Source organism: Giraffa tippelskirchi, chromosome X, assembly GCF_054371585.1.
Source record: "Giraffa tippelskirchi isolate mGirTip1 chromosome X, T2T-mGirTip1v1.2.pri, whole genome shotgun sequence".
Lineage (NCBI taxonomy): Eukaryota > Metazoa > Chordata > Mammalia > Artiodactyla > Giraffidae > Giraffa > Giraffa tippelskirchi.
Window position 1 is genome coordinate 143,242,605 of NC_137289.1, and position 19,892 is coordinate 143,262,496.

Consider the following 19,892-nt stretch of genomic DNA (forward strand, 5'->3'; position numbering starts at 1 on the left):
AGGTTTCAGGAAAGTGGTGAAATATTATTTCCATTTTGCACATGAGGAAACCGAAGCACAGAAAAATTAACCAGCTTAAGTTCATTCTCAGTTGGGGAAGAGAGGGTCAAACGTAAGTATTCTGACTCCTGAACTCCCTACTTTTAGGTGCTTCGCCCTGCTGAGCTCAGCCTCTCCAGCCGTATTCACAACCTGTGTAAACCACAGTGTATCCAGAGCATAGTGAAGAATCTGGAGCTGATTACAACACTCAGCAAGGTTCCAATATGTTCCATGCTGGAGCACGGGGTTAGACTCTAGTCCTGCTGGAGAATGTGACTCTGGATAACGTACTTGTTCTTTATCTGAATTCTTTTTTTTTTTTAAGGTTCTATTTATTTATTTACTTACTTTACAATATTGTAGTGGTTTTTGCCATACATTGACATGAACCCGCCATGGGTGTACATGTTTTCCACATCCAGAACCCCCCTCCCACCTCCCTCCCCATCCCATCCCTCTGGGTCATCCCGGTGCACCAGCCCCGAGCACCCTGTATCATGCATCGAACCTGGACTGGCAATTCTTTTCACATATGATAATTTATATGCTTCAATGCCATTCTCCCATATCATCCTGCCCTCGCCCTCTCCCATAGAGTCCAACAGAACTGCCATATGACCCAGCAATTCCACTGCTGGGCATACACACTGAGGAAACCGAATTGAAATAGACACGTGTACCCCGATGTTCATAGCAGCACTGTTTATAATAGCCAGGACATGGAAGCAACCTAGATATCCATCAGCAGACGAATGGATAAGAAAGCCGTGGTACATTTACACAATGGAATATTACTCAGCCATTTAAAAGAATACATTCGGATCAGTTCTAATGAGGTGAATGAAACTGGAGCCTATCATACAGAGTGAAGTAAGCCAGAAAGAAAAACACCAATACAGTATACTAATGCATATATATGGAATTTAGAAAGATGGTAACAATAACTCTGTATGCGAGACAGCAAAAGAGACACAGATGTATAGAACAGTCTTTTGGACTTTATCTGAATTTTAGAACTGAGCCTGTAACCTCAAGAAGAGGGGACACAGTTGAGCTATTAAGGAAACAGATGTTCTGTGGCTTGGCGATTTGGGGCAGATGAGGAAAATTCTAGGATGGTTCAGGTTTCTGCCTTGGATGGTGGTTCTCATCACTGAGCTAAAGAAAACATTGAAAAACAGGTTTAGGAAGAAAGATAATTGACTCCACTCGGGGCCACAGTGAATTTGATGAGCTCACAGAACATCCAGTGACATGGTGGCAGTCACCACATATTTGAGCTTCAAACTCAGTGGAGAGAGTCGGCATCAAAAATATGAACTTCTGGGACTTCCCTGGTGGGTCCAGTGGTTAAGAATCTGCCTTGCAATGCAAGGGACATGGGTTCGATCCCTGGTCCAGGAAGTAAAATACCACATGCCACAGAGCAACTAAGCCCGTGTACCATAACTACTGAGCCTGCACACCTAGAACCCATGCTCCACGACAAGAGATGCCATGGCAATGAGAGGTCCTCACACCACAATGAAGAGTAGCCCCCACTCTCCACAACTAGAGAAAGCCCGTGTGCAGCAACGAAAGAACCTGTGCACTGCAACAATGACCCAGTGTAACCCCAAAATATAAATATTAAAATTTATTTAAGCAAAACATTAATATTCAAAAAATACAGACTTCTGAGTCTCAACCTTAGGAATATGGAAAGGGAGACCGCATACAGACTATTAGGAATGGACCACTGACAGTGGGACCCTGAAGACAATGACTTTACCCCACAGATACAGAAGAGTCTGAAGGGAACTGAGAGAAACGGCAAAGACAAAAAGGAAGAAAGTCAGGAGCTAGAGGTGTCTCTAAAGAGGAAATTACAATTGGAACAGGACAATATGGCTCCTACTGTGATGCTTTAGGAAGTTGACTTCCCCACCAATGAAGTATTTTTTAAAATATATGTGTATATATATATAATTAAGATAAATATAGATAAATAAATTGAGTTATGTATCAAACATATTGAAAATAGTTTACAAATATGAAAACAATCTCATAAAGACTCTACATCTAGTTTCCAATTTATAGGAAGTTCAAGGGCTAGACTAACATAAGACTCTGTGAAGACAATGAACCAAATCCAGAATTGGGACATTTAATAAGACAGAAAACCCACTTTCTTCAGCAAATGGACTTTTATAAAGTGTGTGTTGGAGAAGGGGTCATGGTGCACGAGGAACTGTCAATAAAATATTTTTAAAGTTCTGATCTGTTGAAGGCACAACTCCACAGTTGAACTCATATGGTGTCTGGGGTTTCCTTTAAAGAATGTGGCAGAGCATGTGAGAGAGAACACAGTGGGCAAAATGCTGACAGTTGTTGAAGTAGGGTGATGGATACATGGAAATTAATAATGCTCTTTTCTGTAGCTTTATGTTTGAAAATTCCATAATAAATTTTTAGAAAATGAAATGGAATTTGAAGGAAAGAGATTAATAGTATTGTCACAGAAAGTTCTGGTAAATTAAGAATAGACAAGTAGAGTTTGGCTTGACAATCTAGAAACCACTGTATCCTCAAGGACCTTAAAGCAGTTTCAGTGGAAAGGTGGGGAAGAATACCAGTTTACATCAAAAGCTAAGATCTTGGGGTCAGGCGGCGGGGAGACTGCAGCACGACAAAGGGACATGGGAGCCAATCTGAAAGATCTCCCGGTGGCCAAATGGGACAATTTAAGCAACAAAATCTATAACAGAAAATTGGATTATAACCCAAAGTGTAAAAGAGATATACACGACTCCATACTTATAAGTGATTGCATAATAAAGGAGAAGGGACAAATCTTCCAGAAAAATTCTAAATAATGGCTGTAGATTCTGCCCCTTCTGGAGGTCTGACCTTACTCTTCCTCCCCTCCCCTTCCTGACCTTCTCCTTCCCCAAAAAACAGGGAAGAGAAAAGGGGAAATAACAACTTTCAGTGGAAAAGCTTCACTGACACCACATTATGCACATGCTCAAGGTCAGCATCGCCAGTGGTAAGTTCTTCGGGTACCATGTTACCATGCGCTACTATCTGATGTCTCAGAACCTGTAACCCCAGTCTCACCATGAGAAAACGTCAGATAAAGTGAAATTGAGGGACATTCTAGAAAATACCCAACTAGTCCTCTTCAAAACCCTCAAGGTCGTGAAAAGCAAAGAAAGATGAAAACTGTCAGAGGAGACCAAAGAGACATGAGGACAAATTGCACCATGGGATTCTGGTTGGATCTTAGAGCAGAAAGGGGCATTATGAGGGGAAGATGGTGAAATCCACATCAAGTATGCACCAGCGTTCATTTGACAAATGTCCCATGGTTAACCCTAACTATGGAAGAAACTGGGGGAAAGTTTACAGGAACCGTATTATCTTGACAACTTTTCTATAAATCTAAAATAATTCTGAAATATAAAGGGGGTTAAAATAAAAATAGGAATTAAGTACAGGTTTTTCTAAAGAAAGAATTTACAAAGCCTCTTTCCTTACTTCTGAGTGCTGTAGAATCTGACACTAGGACACCAGAATGATGAGGCCGAAGAAAAAGTTGAAGGAAAGACCCGACCTTTTTTTTATTAGGTACCTGATGTGTGTAGTGCTGGGCAATTTATACACATTACCTGCCTTGTTTCTCCTAACAACCTGATAAAGCAGCATCCCCAGTTTTCTAAAGAGCAAATTGATTCAAACTAAGAAGTAGTAACATGCCTAATAGCTGGGAGGTTGAATGGAAATGGTGAGGGGTGACTGTAAATGGGAGCAGGGTTTCCTTTTTTGGAACTTGGAAGAGATGGTGATGATGCAACACTGCAAATGTACTAAATGCCACTGCATTGTTCACTTGAAAATGGTTACTTTTATGTGAATTTCAGCTCCCTTAAAAAAGGTGCAATACTTATTGAAAAGATTGAGAAGCTGTGGTCTGGGGATGGTGAGAACACCTGGATAGTGATGTGCAGAAATCACGTGGTGTGTAGTAGCTCTCAATTTTCATTTTTTATTGCCAAAGAACAGTCCCACAAATAAGTATTAGTATATGACTGAACACTACTAGTCCATAGAACACGGTTTGAGAAACACCTTTTCGTTGAATGAGGCCTCATTTTAACAAAGAGAACAATGTTGGGGTCTTATTTGGCTACGAGTGCCATAGAAGCCACCCACGTGGCTTCAGGAAATAGAAGAGGACCCAAGACCTGTTTGAAGAGAAGCTGTTTTGGGGCTCAGTCTATTCCTGGAATGGGTATATCAGACAGTATGTAAATGGCATGGCACACGCTTCAGGTAGAGTAACATACAACGGCAAGAAGCAGAAAATTTGGCTGTGTATGGGCCACAAAATGGAGATCTATCCGTCAGTCCTAAGGTTCTCAGACCTGATGGTACACTGGGATTGCTTGGATCCATTCCAGCCAGTTGAATCAGCATCGCCAGCAGTGAGGCCCAGGCACTGCTGTTGGATTGAAAGCTCTCTCAGTGGTCCTGATGTGCAGCCAGGGTTGAGCCCTCTAGTCTAGATCAGCTGTTCCCAAATATGATGTCAGAACCTACTGATATTCAGTTTGCAGTGCCGTCTTATCCACTCTGTATCCAAGCTTAGCATGTGTAGGAATCACCTGGTGAGTTCGTTACAACTGATTCCTGGGTCCTGCCATCCGACTGTGATTTAGCGGTCTAGGGTGGGGCCCATGAACTTGCACTGGGCCTGCTGGCCCCTGAACTCCATGTTGAGTGGCAGTGATGTAAGCACGTCGATACCCAATAAAGGAAAAGTCTGCAAACAGTTTGCTTTCTTCAAGGATATATAACAAAAGTAGATTCAAGTGGAAGGGGGACAGTGTGGTGGCTTAAGGGCAGCCATGCCAGGGATTGCAAGTATCCCACAGCTTTTCATCCTTCCTAGCATGTCCATCATGATGGTGAGGTCATGAATCCCTGGGCGAGAGTTGGGTGTTCACAAAGGTGAGTAATGACCCAGGGAAGAAGGGTCTTCCATGCTAGACTACGGACAATGTAAACAACTGCAAGGTCTTTACAAAGGCCTGGACTGAACAATGCCATTTCTCAAGAAGATGTTTGCAGTATCTGTTTGAAGGCAATTACAGTAATGGGAATGAATGGGGCTTGCCTAGAGAAGTGGCAGTGGAACTGGAGACAGAAGATGGATGTGCGAGACGGGCATAAATGGTAACTCCATCCGTCCAAGTGCTCAAGTGACTCTTCCCTTTCGCTCCTCCAACCAATCCAGTAGCAATTCTGTTGGCACTGCCTACTTGTCACATTGTCCCTGGGGTCCAGGTCCCGCCACCACCATCTCTCACCTGGGTTCACTCAGTGGCTTCCTAATCACCCTTGCCCTCTTACAATCTGTGCTTAACACACTTCCTACAGAGATGCCTCTAAAACGTAAGCCAGATCACAGCACTTCCCTGCTCCAATCTCATTTACAATAACAACGCAAGTCCTCCCAGTGTACTCAAAGGCACGGCAAGATCTGGTCCCCGCTCATCTTTCTGAGGGCCTCCCTGGTAGCTCAGGTTGTAAAGAATCCACCTGCAGTGTAGGAGACCCCAGTTAGATTCCTGGGTCAGGAAGATCTGCTGGAGAAGGGATAGGCCACCCACTCCAATATTCTTGGGCTTCCCTTGTGGCTCAGCTGGTAAAGAATCCGCCTGCAATGCATGAGACCTGGGTTCAATCCCTGGGTTGGGAAGATCCCCCGGAGAAGGGAAAGGCTACCCACTCCAGTATTCTGGCCTGGAGAATTCCATGGACTGTATAGACCATGGGGTCGCAAAGAGTCAGACATGACTGAGTGACTTTCACTTCACTTCATTTTTCTGACTTGGGTTCGGTTTCCTTGCCCACCCTCTCATCTCCTAACTCGTTCTAGGACCTTGCAACTCAAACTGAGGTCTCTGGACCAGCAGCGTCAGCATCATGTGGGAACTCATTAGAAATGCAGAGTCTCAGGTCCTGTCCAGACCTACTGAATCAAAATCTGCATTATAACAAGAGCCCTGGCGTATTCTACACATCACTGTGGGAGGCAGGATCCAGTACAGCCTGACACACTGCTGTCCACAGGATTCTGCATTTGTCAGATGGCTTACCCTGTAAGGATCAGTAAGTATCACCAGAGTCCTTCCCTCCCATTCATATGTCACCCTCTCGATGTCCTATTTAAAGTTGCAACCGACTCCACCAGGAGGCACTCCTTAAGCCCTCCATGCTCTTTTTCCCCGCCCCCCAGCACTTAGCACAACCTGAAAATTGTGGCCTCCGGGGAGTGGAATCAGGTGTGGCCTGACGGGGGCTAGGTCTCTGACTTTCCTGAGTCTGTCTTGCAGAGTTATTTGACTTTAAAACTGTGCATATATACCTTTTGTTTGTGTGTTGAGGCTAAAAACTGCCAGAGTCTGATTCCACATGTAAGGAGGCTGGGAGTCAGGGCTCCATCTCATGAGCAAGTAAAAACTGAGCAGACTGAGAATTCAACAGCTCTTCTTGGGTCTTTAGGAGAGGAGGACACAGAGCAACTTCTGCCCACAGGAATGGAGACATGCGCGAATACATGACTCAGAGCCACCATGGCAGAGACTTGGAGCAGAAACCTCGTGGGAACAAGCATCGGGTAGGAAAACATGAACTGTAACTGACAAATTGCCAGAGGCTCAGTGTGGAAAAGTCTGAGGGTTAAGAACTCCAGGGGGGTCCAGTGGTAAGGGGGACCTCACACTACATGGTGATATTTCTCTCCAGGAATTTGACCAGATTCCCATGGTAAATGCCGGAGAAAGATCCCCTTGGGTTTCCAGCAGGGATTTTTTTGGAAAGATAATTGCCTTACAATGTTGTTAGTTTCTGCTGTACAACAAAGTGAATCAGCTTTATGTATACATATATTCCTTCCGTCTTGAACCTCCCACCTGCTCCATCCCATCCCTCTAGGTCACCACAGCCCACGGAGCTGAGCTCCCTGTGCTATTCAGCAGCTAAAAGGAACCATTTTGAAATAAGCCAGGGCCCTTTGTTTTCTTTACGAGGCCTGCCCTGGGAAAAATTAGTTAACCCGAACCTAACCTATGGGGATATTATTATCAGGGCCTAACTGACCTGGGAATGGGAAATATCCAACTCCAGCCATCCTGTCCACCTAAGGGAGGGAAAAAAACTGAGAAGCATTTGTGAAGTTCATTGTCCAGTGACCTAGGGTCATGAAAAGGTCGAGACATAATCACTGGAGAATTCTTCCCCTCCCCCGACTCCTCACCACAGGACTGAAGGTCCACTTACAGCATTTCCTTTTACCAGGTACATCGTGTCCAACAATCAGGGGAAAATTACAAGGCACATCAAAAGGCAAAAAGCACAGTTTGAAGAGACAAAGCAACCATCAGAACCAAACATAACAGGAACATTGGAATTATCGGCCCAGGAATTTAAAACAACTCTGATGCATATGCCAAGAGCTCTAATGGATAAAATAGAAAACATTTAAGAACAGCTGGGCAATGGAAGCAGAGAGATGGTAATGCTAAAAAGAAATGTTAGAGATCAAAAAACACTGGAACAGATATGAAGAATGCTTTGATGGGCTTATTAGTAGACTGGACACAGCTGAGGAAAAACAGCTCTGAGCAGGAGAGATCAATAGAGTCCTCAAACACCAAAAAGCAAAGAGAAGAATGAAAAAAAACAAGAACATAATATGCAAGGTCTGTGGGACAACTGAAAAAGGTATACATGCATGCTCAATCATGTCTGACTCTTCACGATCCATGGACTGTAGCCCACCAGGCTTCTCTATCCATAGGTGTAACATACATGAAATTGGGAAAACTAAAATTTGGCATATCATCTTCAAATTACAGAAAATCAAAGATAAAAATTCCTGAAAGAAGCTAGAAGATAAAAACAGCTTTCCTATAGAGAAACAAAGAATTACATCTGAATTCTCTGCAGACACCGTGCAAACAAGAAGAGAGTGAAGTGAAATATTTAAAGGATTGAGAGAAACTCACAAACTTATAGTTCCATACCCAGAGAAATACATTCTCAGGCAAACAAAAATTGAGTGAATTTGTTGCCAAGAGACCTGCCTTGCAAGAAATGTGAGAAGTTTTTTGGAGAGAAGGAAATACAGGTCAGAAACTCAGATCTACATGAAGAAAGGAAGAACATCAAAGAAGGAATAAATGATGGTAAGACAAAAACTTTTCTCTTTATTTTATTTTTCCATTTGATAGTTGGGTTATTTTGATGCAATTTCATTGTTTAAGGAAGTATGGCTATACTAATTGGTTCATTTTCATCCTGAAGAAAACTAAGAGCCTCTATGTAACAGCCTCTGTCTTATGTGATTTTGTCAAATTCAAACATGACTCTTTGGCTGGTTTTTTAAATACATATATATATAGATAAGATCTTTTTTTCTGGAACATTTTTTAAGCCTTCAAGTAGTTTGGAAACATTTGCCTATTCGCACATTCTCCTGGGGACAGCCTTTCAGAGCCCTTATCCCGCCTGTACTGAGAATCGCTTTTCTCCCAGCTGGTGGTAGTGCAGCTTGATGGAGGTCATCAGGGAAAAATGAGGAGTGAGCAAGCTTTACTTCTAATTCTCTTAATTAGTAGACTCTGAGCCACCCCAGCTCCTGCCTAGTCAGACCTACAAATACGAGGCCAAAAAGCAGGATTGGAACTAGTACCAAATGAGTGTGTGTTAGTCGCTCAGTTGCGTCCTACTTTATGCGACCCCATGGACTGTAGCCCACCAGGCTCCTCTGTCCATGGGATTTCCCAGGCAAGAATACTGGAGACGGTTGCCATTTCCTTCTCCAGGGGATCTTTTCAAGCCAGGGATCGAACCCACATCTCCTGCACTGCAGGCAGATTCCTTACCATCTGAGCCACCAGGGAAGCCCCAACTAGTACCAAAATACATTATAAATAAAATAGAATGTCTATCAGAAAGAGAATCAGGTTGTGCTTCCTATTCCCACTCTTGCTTTAAGATATCTGTATATTTAAGTTCACGGGGGACTTAGAAACCTGTTCTGCTTCAAGCAAAAATTCGGAATGTCTGAGTACATTCATTTTGCATGGTCACAGGGAAGTGCCTTTGGGAAATGGTGCAGCATGTCCCCCCAAAATGGATGGTGATTAGCAATACAGTTGGTGTGTGAACAAGTAACATGTGAAACATGTAGGGCATAGAGGATGAGCCTGATGATGGGCTAAAAAATAATTCTGAAATGTGATCATTGGAAAACTTGACCTAATTATAAAGGAGGAAACAAAACTAATTATTTAACAATGTATTGTTAAGCCGGGCTTCCCTGGGGGCTCAGATGGTGAAGAATTCGCCTGCAATGCAGGTGACCTGGATTTCATCCCTGGGGGCGAAGATTCCCCTGGAGAAGGAAATGGCAACCCACTCCAGTATTCTTGCCTGAAGAATCCCATGGACAGAGGAGACTGGCGGGCTAGTAAAGAGTCGGACACAACTGAGCAACAAACACTTTCACACTTATTAAGCTATACAGGTGCCTCTTTTGAAGCTGAATTCCGACATGGATCTAACTTAAGTTTCTTTTTACTTTTCTTTTTACTTAAAATTTCTAAAAAATTTTAATTGTGATACAGTTGATGTATAACATTTGTTTTTGGCATACAACATAATAATTTGATATATATATATATATATATATATATATATATTGCAAAATGATGACCAGAATAAGTAGTTGATGTCCATCACCTCACAGTTACATTTTTTTCTTCTGATGAAAAGTTAAGATTTACTGTCTTAGCAAATTTCAAATATACAATACAATATTATCAACTGTTAACTATAGTTACCAAGCTGTGCATTACATCCCCAGGACTTATTTATCTTATAACTGAAAAGTTTGCTCCTTTTGACCCCCTTCACGCATTTTGCCCAGCCTCCATTCCCTACTTATGGCAATCACCAATCAGTACTCTGTATCTATTAGTTCATGAGGTTTTTTAGATTCCACATGTAAGTGAGATCATATGATATTTGTCTTTCTCTGACTTATTTCACTTAACATAATGCCCTCAAGGTCCACCCATGTTGTCGAAAGTGGCAGAATTTCCTTTTTTTATGGCTCAATAATATCCCATTTTATATTTATACACTTTCTTATCCATTCATCTGCCATCACATAGTTTGTTTCCACATTTCACCTATCATAAATAATGTGGCAGTGAACATTAGTGTACAGATCTCTTCAAGATAATGATTTCATTTCCTTTGGATCTACCCCCCCAAAGTAAGATTGTGAGATTATATGGTAGTTCTGTCTTTAATTTGGAGTGGAACTGCCACACTGTTTTCCATAGTGGTTGTGTGAATTAATCTTCTGACCAAACATGCACAAGGGTTCCTTTTCTCCATATCCTCGTCAACACTTATTATTTCTTGTCTTTTTGATAATAGCCATTCTGACAAGTGTGAGGTGATTTGTCATTGTGGTTTTGATTTGCATTTCCCTGATGGTTAGTCATGTGGAGCACGTTTTCATGTTCCTGTTCGCCATTTGTAGGTTCTTTGGAAAAATGTCTATTCAGATCATCTGCCCATTTTTAAATCAGATTGTTTTCTGAGTTGTATGAGTTCCTAATATATTTTGGATATTAGCCCCTTTTACATGATTTGCAAGTATTTTCTCCCTTTCAGTAGATTGCTGTTTCATTTTGCATATTTCATTGCCATTGCTATTTTCATTAGTTTCCTTTGCTATACAGAAGCTTTCTAGTTGGATGTAGTCCCACTTGTTGATTTTTACTTTTGTTGTATTTTGTCATCAAATCCAAGAAAAATCATTGCCAAGACCTCTGTCAGGAAGCTTGCCCCCTATGTTTTCTTCTACAAGTTTTAGTTTCAGACTTTACATCCAAGTCTTTAATACATTTTCAGTTGATTTCTGTGTATGGTGTAAGATTTTACCTTTTAATTTATTTTTTACTTTTACTTTTTATTTTTCTTATTCTTAATTGATCTAAGAGACAACAGTTCAAAATAATAGCACCTATGTATTTGATTGCATATATGTATTTATATATCTTGTGTGTGTGCCAAGATGGCTGGGAGAAATATCAATAACCTCAGATATGCAGATGACACCACCCTTATGGCAGAAAGTGAAGAAGAACTAAAGAGCCTCTTGATGAAAGTGAAAGAGGAGAGTGAAAAAGTTGGCTTAAAGCTCAACATTCAGAAAACTAAGATCATGGCATCTGGTCCCATCACTTCATGGTAAATAGATGGGGAAACAGTGGAAACAGTGGCTGACTTTATTTTTCTGGGCTCCAAGATCACTGCAGATGGTGATTGCAGCCATGAAATTAAAAGACGCTTACTCCTTGGAAGGAAAGTTATGACCAATCTAGACAGCATATTAAAAAGCAGAGACATTACTTTGCCAACAAAGGTCCGTCTAGTCAAGGCTATGGTTTTTCCAGTGGTCATGTATGGATGTGAGAGTTGGACTATAAAGAAAGCTAAGTGGAGAAGAATTGATGCTTTTGAACTGTGGTGTTGGAGGAGACTCTTGAGAGTCCCTTGGACTGCAAGGAGATCCAACCAATCCATCCTAAAGGAGATCAGTCCTGGGTGTTCATTGGAAGGACTGATGTTGAAGCTGAAACTCCAATACTTTGGCCACCTGATGCAAAGAGCTGACTCATTTGAAAAGACCCTGATGCTGGGAAAGATTGAGGGCAGGAGGAGAAGGGGACGACAGAGGATGAGATGGCTGGATGGCATCACTGACTCAATGGACATGAGTTTGGGTAAACTCCGGGAGTTGGTGATGGACAGGGAGGCCTGGCGTGCTGCAGTTCATGGGGTCACAAAAAGTTGGACACGACTGAGCGACTGAACTGAACTGTGTGTGTTCATGTGTATATGCTTACATATGTTCATGTATCAGTGAAATGAGTGAGAGCAATGATACAAGGAATGAAAGGGAGGAATTAGGATTATTTTGTTATTATAAGGTCCTTACACTACCTGTAAAGTGGTATAGTGTTATTTTAAGGTGGATTTGGAGTAGTTGTAAAATATTGTAAACTCTAGGGAAACCACTGAAAAAAGTAAAAAACGAAAAGTGGTATAGCTGATATGATAGAGGAAACAAATTAGAATCCTAGAAAATGCTTCATTAAAATCACAAAAGTCAGAAAAAGAGAGTAGCAGGTAAAAATAGGAACAAAAACTACAAACAAAAGAGAGAGGCACAAATTACTCAAATCAGTAACGAAAGAAGGCACAACACTCTGCCCACAAATGTGATAATCTAGATAAAATGGACCAATTCCTTGAAAGACACAATCTTCCAAAACTCTTATAAGAAGAAATAGGTGATCTGCATTGGCCTATGTCTCTTTAAAAATTGAATCAATAATTAATAACCTTCCAAAACAGAAAGCACCACCCCCAGATGGATTCACTGGTAAACTCTATCAAACATTTAAGGAAGAAATTACACCAAGTCTTTCAATCTCTTTCAGAGGATAGAAGCACAGGGAATACTGGCTTCCCTCATAGCTCAGTTGGTAAAGAATCCGCCTGCAATGCAGGAGACCCCGGTCCAATTCCTGGGTCAGGAAGATCCACTGGAGAAGGGATAGGCTACCCACTTCAGTATTCTTGGGCTTCCCTTGTGGCTCAGCTGGTAAAGAATCCACCTGCAATGAGGGAGACCTAGGTTCGATCTCTGGGTTGGGAAGATCCCCTGGAGAAGGGAAAAGCTACCCACTGCAGTATTCTGGCCTGGAGAATTCCATGGACTATACAGACTATACAGCAAAGAGTCGGACATGACTGAGTGACTTTCACTTTCATCCTGTGATTAGGCCACCATTAGCCTAAGGCCCAAACCAAACAAAGACCTTACAAGAAAAGAGAAATACAGACCAATGTCTCTCATGAACATAGATGCCAAAATCCTCAACAGAGAAGATATACAGATGGTGAATAAGCATATGAAAAGATGCCCCACGTCATATGTCATCAGAGAAATATGCATGTCAGAGAAATGCAAATTAGAACAGTAAGGAGATATCATTCCGCATCTGTTAAAGAATGGCCACTGACAAGACCACCTGCTAACGAGGATGCAGAGCAACAGGCACCCTCATTCAATGCTACTGGGGATATAAAATCATCCAGCCACTTTGAAAAACAGTCAATAGACTCTTACCATACAGTTCAGCAATACACTGATCAGTGTTTGCTGCTGGAAGTGGTGGGGACGATGGCTAGACAGAGCACAGAGGGGTTTTAGTGCAGTGGAAATACTCTGATATTTCAGCGATGGATAGCTGTTATTATACATTTGTCCAAACTCACAGAATGTACAACACCAAGAGTGAACCCTGAGGTAAACTGTGGACTTTGGATGATGGTATATGGCAATGTAGATTTATCCTTTGTAACAAGGTGCCATTCTACTGTGGGCTGTTGATAATAGGGGAGGCCGTGCATGTGTGGAGGCCGAGGGTATGTGGGAAATCTCTGTACCTTCCTCTCACTTTTATTGCAAACCTAAAACTGCTCTAAAAAAGCTAAGTGAAACTGAAGTGAAAGTCGCTCAGTGGTGTCCAACTCTTTGCGACCCCATGGACTATACAGTTCATGGACTTTTTCAGGCCAGAATATGGGAGTGGGTAGCCTTTCGCTTCTCCAGAGGATCTTTCCAACCCAGGGATCGAGCCCAGGTCTCTCGCATTGCAAGTGGATTCTTTACCAGCTGAGCCACAAAGGAAGCCCCTAAAAAGCTAAGTCTTTTGTAAAACTGCCAGAGAATGGACACCAAACTAAGGAGCCCTGGTTCTAGCAGAACCTGCAAAAGGGATAATTCCACCACTGTGATACTGCTCCAGCTATCATGAGCTCAGGCAGTGAGTGCCCTGGCAACAAGGAAGGAGAAACAGCCTGGAGGCTCAGTGAATAGCAGTCTTCATGCTTACCAAGCTGAGATAAAGAGCTTTGCCAGCTGTGGGATGTCCATACCCATCGAACTGTAGACACGGAAGAAAGGAGTGCCCACAGTTGTTTGAACATCTGAAGGAACGTGTGCCTCATCAGAGCTGCGTCCAGATATTTCCAACCCTCTTTCCAGCCAGCAGTAAGACGGCAAGGTCCTCAAGCCACATGACTTGCTTTGGCCAATGAAATTCCAGCAGGAGCTTTTCAGTGCCTGAGCACAGTGGTTCCTTTTTCCTGGGCACGAGCGATGCCAATGCGTGGATGACGTGCTGCCTTGGACGGTGAGCCCCATCAGTCCACGAGAGTGGGGATGTGGTGGTCAGCCTCCAGCTGTCCACTTGGTAGTGCGGTCCCACAAGGGATATGCAGTGTGAGCAAGAAATAAACCTTTGCTCTTTAAAGCTATGACACCTTTGAGTCATTCGCGCAGCCCAAGCCCAGCCTAACTTCTCCTGACTGGTGTGGGAAGGGACCACTGAAGAGGAGGAGATGAAGCTTTTGAAAGGTTCAATAGAATGAGGCCCAGTAAACAGAGTGGTGCCACCTCCTCTACCCGGAAATCATGTCAAATTTACAGGATACACACTCTTGGCAAAGAGCTGCAAGTAGCCCACCAATATGCTTTGTTTGGCCATGATAGTATTATTTTAAGGGTTTCAACCTGGAAGATGGGGTGTGAGTGTGATTTATTTCCTTCTTAACTATAGTTCACTGCGCCCTACTTACTCGTGAACAGCAAACTCGCTTGACTTGGGTACTTGCCTACCTAGCCCCTGAAGGCACTAGATCCCTGGTGGTCTAGGCATCAAACCCATTGAGAGAGGGTAGAGTAGGCATGACCAGGTTCAGCTTGCTGTTGTTCAGTTGTTAAGTAGTGTCTGACTCTTTGCGACCCCATGAAATGCAGGACACCAGGCTTCCCTGTCCTTCACTATCGCCCAGAGTTTGCTCAAATGCATGTCCATTGTGTCAGTGATGCCATCCAACCATGTCATCTGTCACTGCCTTCTCCTCCTGCCCTCAATCTTTCCCCGCATCAGGGTTTTTTCCAATGAGTCAGCTCTTCGCATCAGGTGGCCAAAGTATTGGAGCTTCAGCTTCAGCATCAGTCCTTCTAGTGAATATTCAGGATTGATTTCCCTGAGGATTGACTGGCTTGATCTCCTTGCAGTCCAAGGGACTCTCAAAAGGGTCTTCTCCAGCACCACAGTTCAAAAGCATCAATTCTTTGGCACTCAGCCAGCTCTCATATTCATACATGACTACCGGAAAAACCGTAGCTTTGACTACACGGACCTTTGTCAGAAAAGTGATGTCTCTGCTTTTTAATATGCTGTCTAGGTTTGTCATAGCTTTTCTTTCAAGGATCAAGCATCTTTTAATTTTGTGGCTGCAGTCACTGTCTTCAATGATTTTGGAGCCCAAGAAAATAAAATCTGTCACTTTCCACTTTTCCCCCATCTATTTGCCATGGAGTGGCAAGTTCACCTAATAGATATGAAAACGGAGACTCGGAGAGGTCCAGAGGCTTCACTGATGACACGGCAGAGCTCGAGCCTGGACCTTGGTGCCTCTGTGCAGGGCAGGCTGTGGATGCCCAAGCTGGAGACAGCTGGCTGCTGCTGTCTGCAGTCATCCCAGGAGGTTAATCCATTGATTGCATACTCTATTGTCTCATCAGCCCACACACTGCCTGAGTTTATCACCAGGCAAATTCCCATTTGTTTTTAACAGGAAAATCATGCCATCCTGAAATGCCTTGAACCAAACTCTGCAGTCTCAACAAACAGCTTGCCTTCTAAATCCATAAGCTAAACACAAATCTCTTTGCATGGTTTCAGCCAAGCCATTGCAGCTCTTTTTCTCTGTAAGGCTGAACTTGTGCGTGATGAAGAGAGCCAAGTGGAGGAAACTAGGGAAATGACTACAGTGAAATATCTCCAAGACATATTGTACTATTAAGTGCAAAAAGCAAAGTGCAGAAGAGTATGTATAGAATGGTCCCATTTGTATAAATAAGACAAAATATTTACATAGATTCTATGTATTTCTATTTATAGATGCAAAAAATGTCCTTAATGATATGTCTGAAATATTAGAGTTGTATCAGGAAAGCAGACAGGGGTCAGGAATGGGAGGGGCAGGCAGTGTCCGTGTCCCAGAGTTCTCAGGCCTTGCCAACTCTGTGACTTGGCCGGAAGGCTCCCTCTGGCTACAGAGCCTTCTGAGTCCACACTCTGGACAGCTGGAAGTGCTCAAGGATGAACACCCCTCAGTCCTCAGTCAGTGACTGATGGGAACTGGTGGAGAAATACATCAACTGCTTTACCTCTCGGGGCTTTGCAGGTGGCACAGTGGTAAAGAACCCACCTACCAATGCAGGAGATGCAGGTTTGATCACCTGGAGAAGGGAATGGCTACCCACTCCAGTATTCTTGCCTGGAACATTCCTTGCACAGATGAGCCTAGTGGACTACAGTCCATGGAGTCACAAAGAGTTGGACACAACTGAGTGACTAAGCACCCATGCACGTTACCTCTTGAGTGGGGAGATTGTGAGAAAATTGGTGTGTGCTCCACACTGGCTTTCCTGGTGTCTCACATGGTAAGGAATCCACCTGCAATGCAGGAGACCTGGGTTCAGTTCCTGGGCCAGGAAGATCCCCTGGAGAAGGGAATGTCAACCCACTCCAGTATTCTTGCCTGGAGAATCCCCTGGACAGAGGAGCCTGGTGGGCTACAGTCCATGGGGTCGCAAAGAGCCAGAGATCACTGAGCAACTAACACTTTCACACTTTCACTACACTGACTCCCAGAGCGAGGGCATGCTCTTTGCTGGATGCCTTCTTTTCCTCTCTAACTTCTTACTTCCCTGCTCTTCCAAATCAGTGCCAAACCCTGTTTCAGTGCTGGTTTCTGAAGGAATTATGCCATGCAATAGAACTTTCTTGAATGGTGGAAATATTCAGTGTTGGCAGTGTCCAGTCCAACAGCCATAAGCCATGTATGGCATCTAACTTTAAATTACTTAAACTTGAAAATGCAGCTCCTTGGTGACACAAACCCTGCCTCAGGTGCTCCATGGCCACGTGGACAGCACAGAATGGAACACTTCCAGCATCACACGAGGTTCTGTTGAACAGTATTGGTTGGCAGTCGTTGTTGGAGGAAATGAGTGTAGATTTGTAACATATGCATAGAGAAGCAAACAGATGTTTTCAAAGGGGGGAAAGATATGATTTCACCTCTGTGAGGCTGTCGATGTGTGGGGTCTTTCAGTGAAACCAGATTCTAACCCAAGCATTCTCCTGTCTACTGCCTAAACCTAAACCCTTTCCATTCTCAGCTAAGGGAAAGACTGCTGCCAGCCCATATGGCATCTTTGTGCCAATAAGACCAAAGTGCCCCTCCTTCCTGGTGGGTGCAGGCCCATGCCAGGGCACGCTAGACCTCAGCAGTGCCACTAAACAGGACAGTGAACAGGGCACTCAGGAGGGTCTTCACGACTCTTCTTTCTGCATTTCAAGCCTTCCCTTGGTAATAAGAACAGGTGGAATGGCAGGGCTTGCATATACAAATTGGCAGGAAAGCCAAAGGATAAAACAAATACCAAGAACAGCAACTTTTAAAAAGCAACACTAATAATACTACAAGTAAAAAATATGATCTCGGGAAGTCCCGCGTGGTCCAGTGGTTAAGGCTCTGTGCTTCTACTGCCAAGGGCCAGGGTTCAATCCCTGGTTGAGGAACTAAGATCCCACAAGCTGCATGGCACAGCCAAACAAGTAAATAAAAAGTTTAAAAAAGATGATCTTCTTGTATTACTATTAATTTTCAAATATTCTACTAAATGAATTAATAGTTGTCCTAACTGTTTTCATATATGCCTGGGTCATGTCCTGATTATGTGATCGTGGCCATTTAGTGACACATGTGGCTCTCTCTAGTCTGTTTAACTACTTAAGAGGATGAAGAAGCTCATGACCACATACAGTGTCCGGCTGTTATATAATCCAGCTGTATGCAGTGTCCAGAATAGGCAAGTCCATAGAGACAAAAAGTAGGCTGGTGTTTGCCAGGGATGGAGGAGATTGTGGGGAAAGGGAATGTTAGGAGCTTGAGTTTTTTTTGGGGGGGTGATGAAAAAGTTCAAAAATTGACTGTGGGCACTGGCTACACAACTCTGAATATACTAAAATCCATTAAATGGTATATTTTAGATGACTGAATCCTATAGTATGTGAATTATATCTCTCTAAAGCTATTATAAAAATGCTTACAAAGAAGGTCTTATCTACAGTGAGAGGGAAACTACACTAAATCTCTATAACTCTAGTCTTTGAACATCTCAATGTTTTTTTCTAAGTTTCTACCGAATATATTCAACAGCTTCCTGATCCTCTGTGTTAAGAGCATGTTCTTAGTAAGCTTTACCTGTCAAGCTGCTCTTGACTCTAATGGTTAAGAGTCTAACGGTTAAGAGTCTAACTGGTGGCACAAATTCAAGGGGTTCTATAACCCAGTTCTGCCATCTTGCTGTTGGGCATCATAGCACTGGAGACGGTCCCTCCCATCTTGACCACTTTCTTTCCATGCCCTTCCTGTAAAACAGACATGACTTATTAATCCTGTAGTAACTCAAATAATACTCTGGTTATCTTGGCTTAAGGGGCACACTTCATCTTCCTGACCTAAATGTTCTCTTTCAGGAAAACCAGAAACTTTGGGAGACCTAAAAACGTCATCTCACTCAACTGGTGAATGCACAGGTTAGTATTCCCATGTATTGATGGATTTGACAGCTCCCTTTGCTGCCCCCGGGAGAGAGGTCCTTTATCCTTTTGGCCTGTATTGCTTGAGTGCTTACTGACTGCTGGGTACCGCGGATACAAAGCCAGCTTCTGCCCCTGAAGAGCTGCAGGCCATCCTGGGGACACACATGAGTATGACGAGAATATATTCTCCCCTGTCACCCTCTCTACCCAGAAATTCGTTAGCTCAGGAAAGGGATGGAGACCAGAAATAGAGAAAATGAGCCACCTTTGGACTTTTGAGTTCCAAAAGCCTCACACTCAGAAGGACTAAATGGAACTCATGTGCAAATACCACTGGTACTGGAGAATGTGAGAGAAATTAAAGCAATGCTTTGTCACCCTCTCTCAGCCACTCTACCCCACTAGATACTTCCTGGGATGGAGGCACTTGTCATAGGAGCAGTTATATGTGCAGAGATCTGTTCTGGATTTTACACCCCCTCCCCCTGAAGAGCCTGGAGCCAGCAAAGGACAGATAGAAGCTGTGGCAGACACCATCTTTTGATATTGTCCAGATATTAGGTGGCAAGGTGCTGAGGTCCAGAGAAGGAATCAGGATGGTTCTAAACCAGTCAAGGTAATCCTTCTGTTTGCCAGTCAGTGGTTTCAGGGGTGCCCTGTGACCCAGTTGTGCCCATTGAGTTATTCAGCAACAGGTTCTAGAGAGGTTTTGCCTCCTCAAGAGAAAGCAGAGGACTACTCCTTCCTGCTTTAGATGCAGGCATGGGAGAATGTGATAGTACCGCAGCAAATGTTTTATGATGAGAAGAGGGAAGCCAAGAAATCTAGCCTGTCTACTTCCAGCCTTCTCCTCACATGACATGATTCAATCCATAATTTAGCCCCTTGACATGCAGCCAAAAGCCTTCTAATTAATACCGATGCCATGCAGGGATCCTGGAGGAGGTGTGTGTCTTGCCTCCAGGGTAGGACCCTGTGGCAGGAGTACGACCCCAGAGAAAATACAGCCCCCTGGTCTCTGTC

The 19,892-nt window shown here is 43.3% G+C and overlaps 1 long non-coding RNA gene across 1 annotated transcript; it reads left to right on the plus strand.

The window, feature by feature from the left end:
* Nucleotides 1-2,576: 2,576 nt before the first annotated feature.
* LOC145536116 (uncharacterized) lies at nucleotides 2,577-7,787 on the plus strand. The gene is made up of 3 exons (XR_014075656.1): nucleotides 2,577-6,198; nucleotides 6,592-6,706; nucleotides 7,387-7,787. It is a non-coding gene; the product is annotated as an uncharacterized LOC145536116 (long non-coding RNA).
* The last annotated feature ends 12,105 nt before the right edge of the window (nucleotides 7,788-19,892 follow it).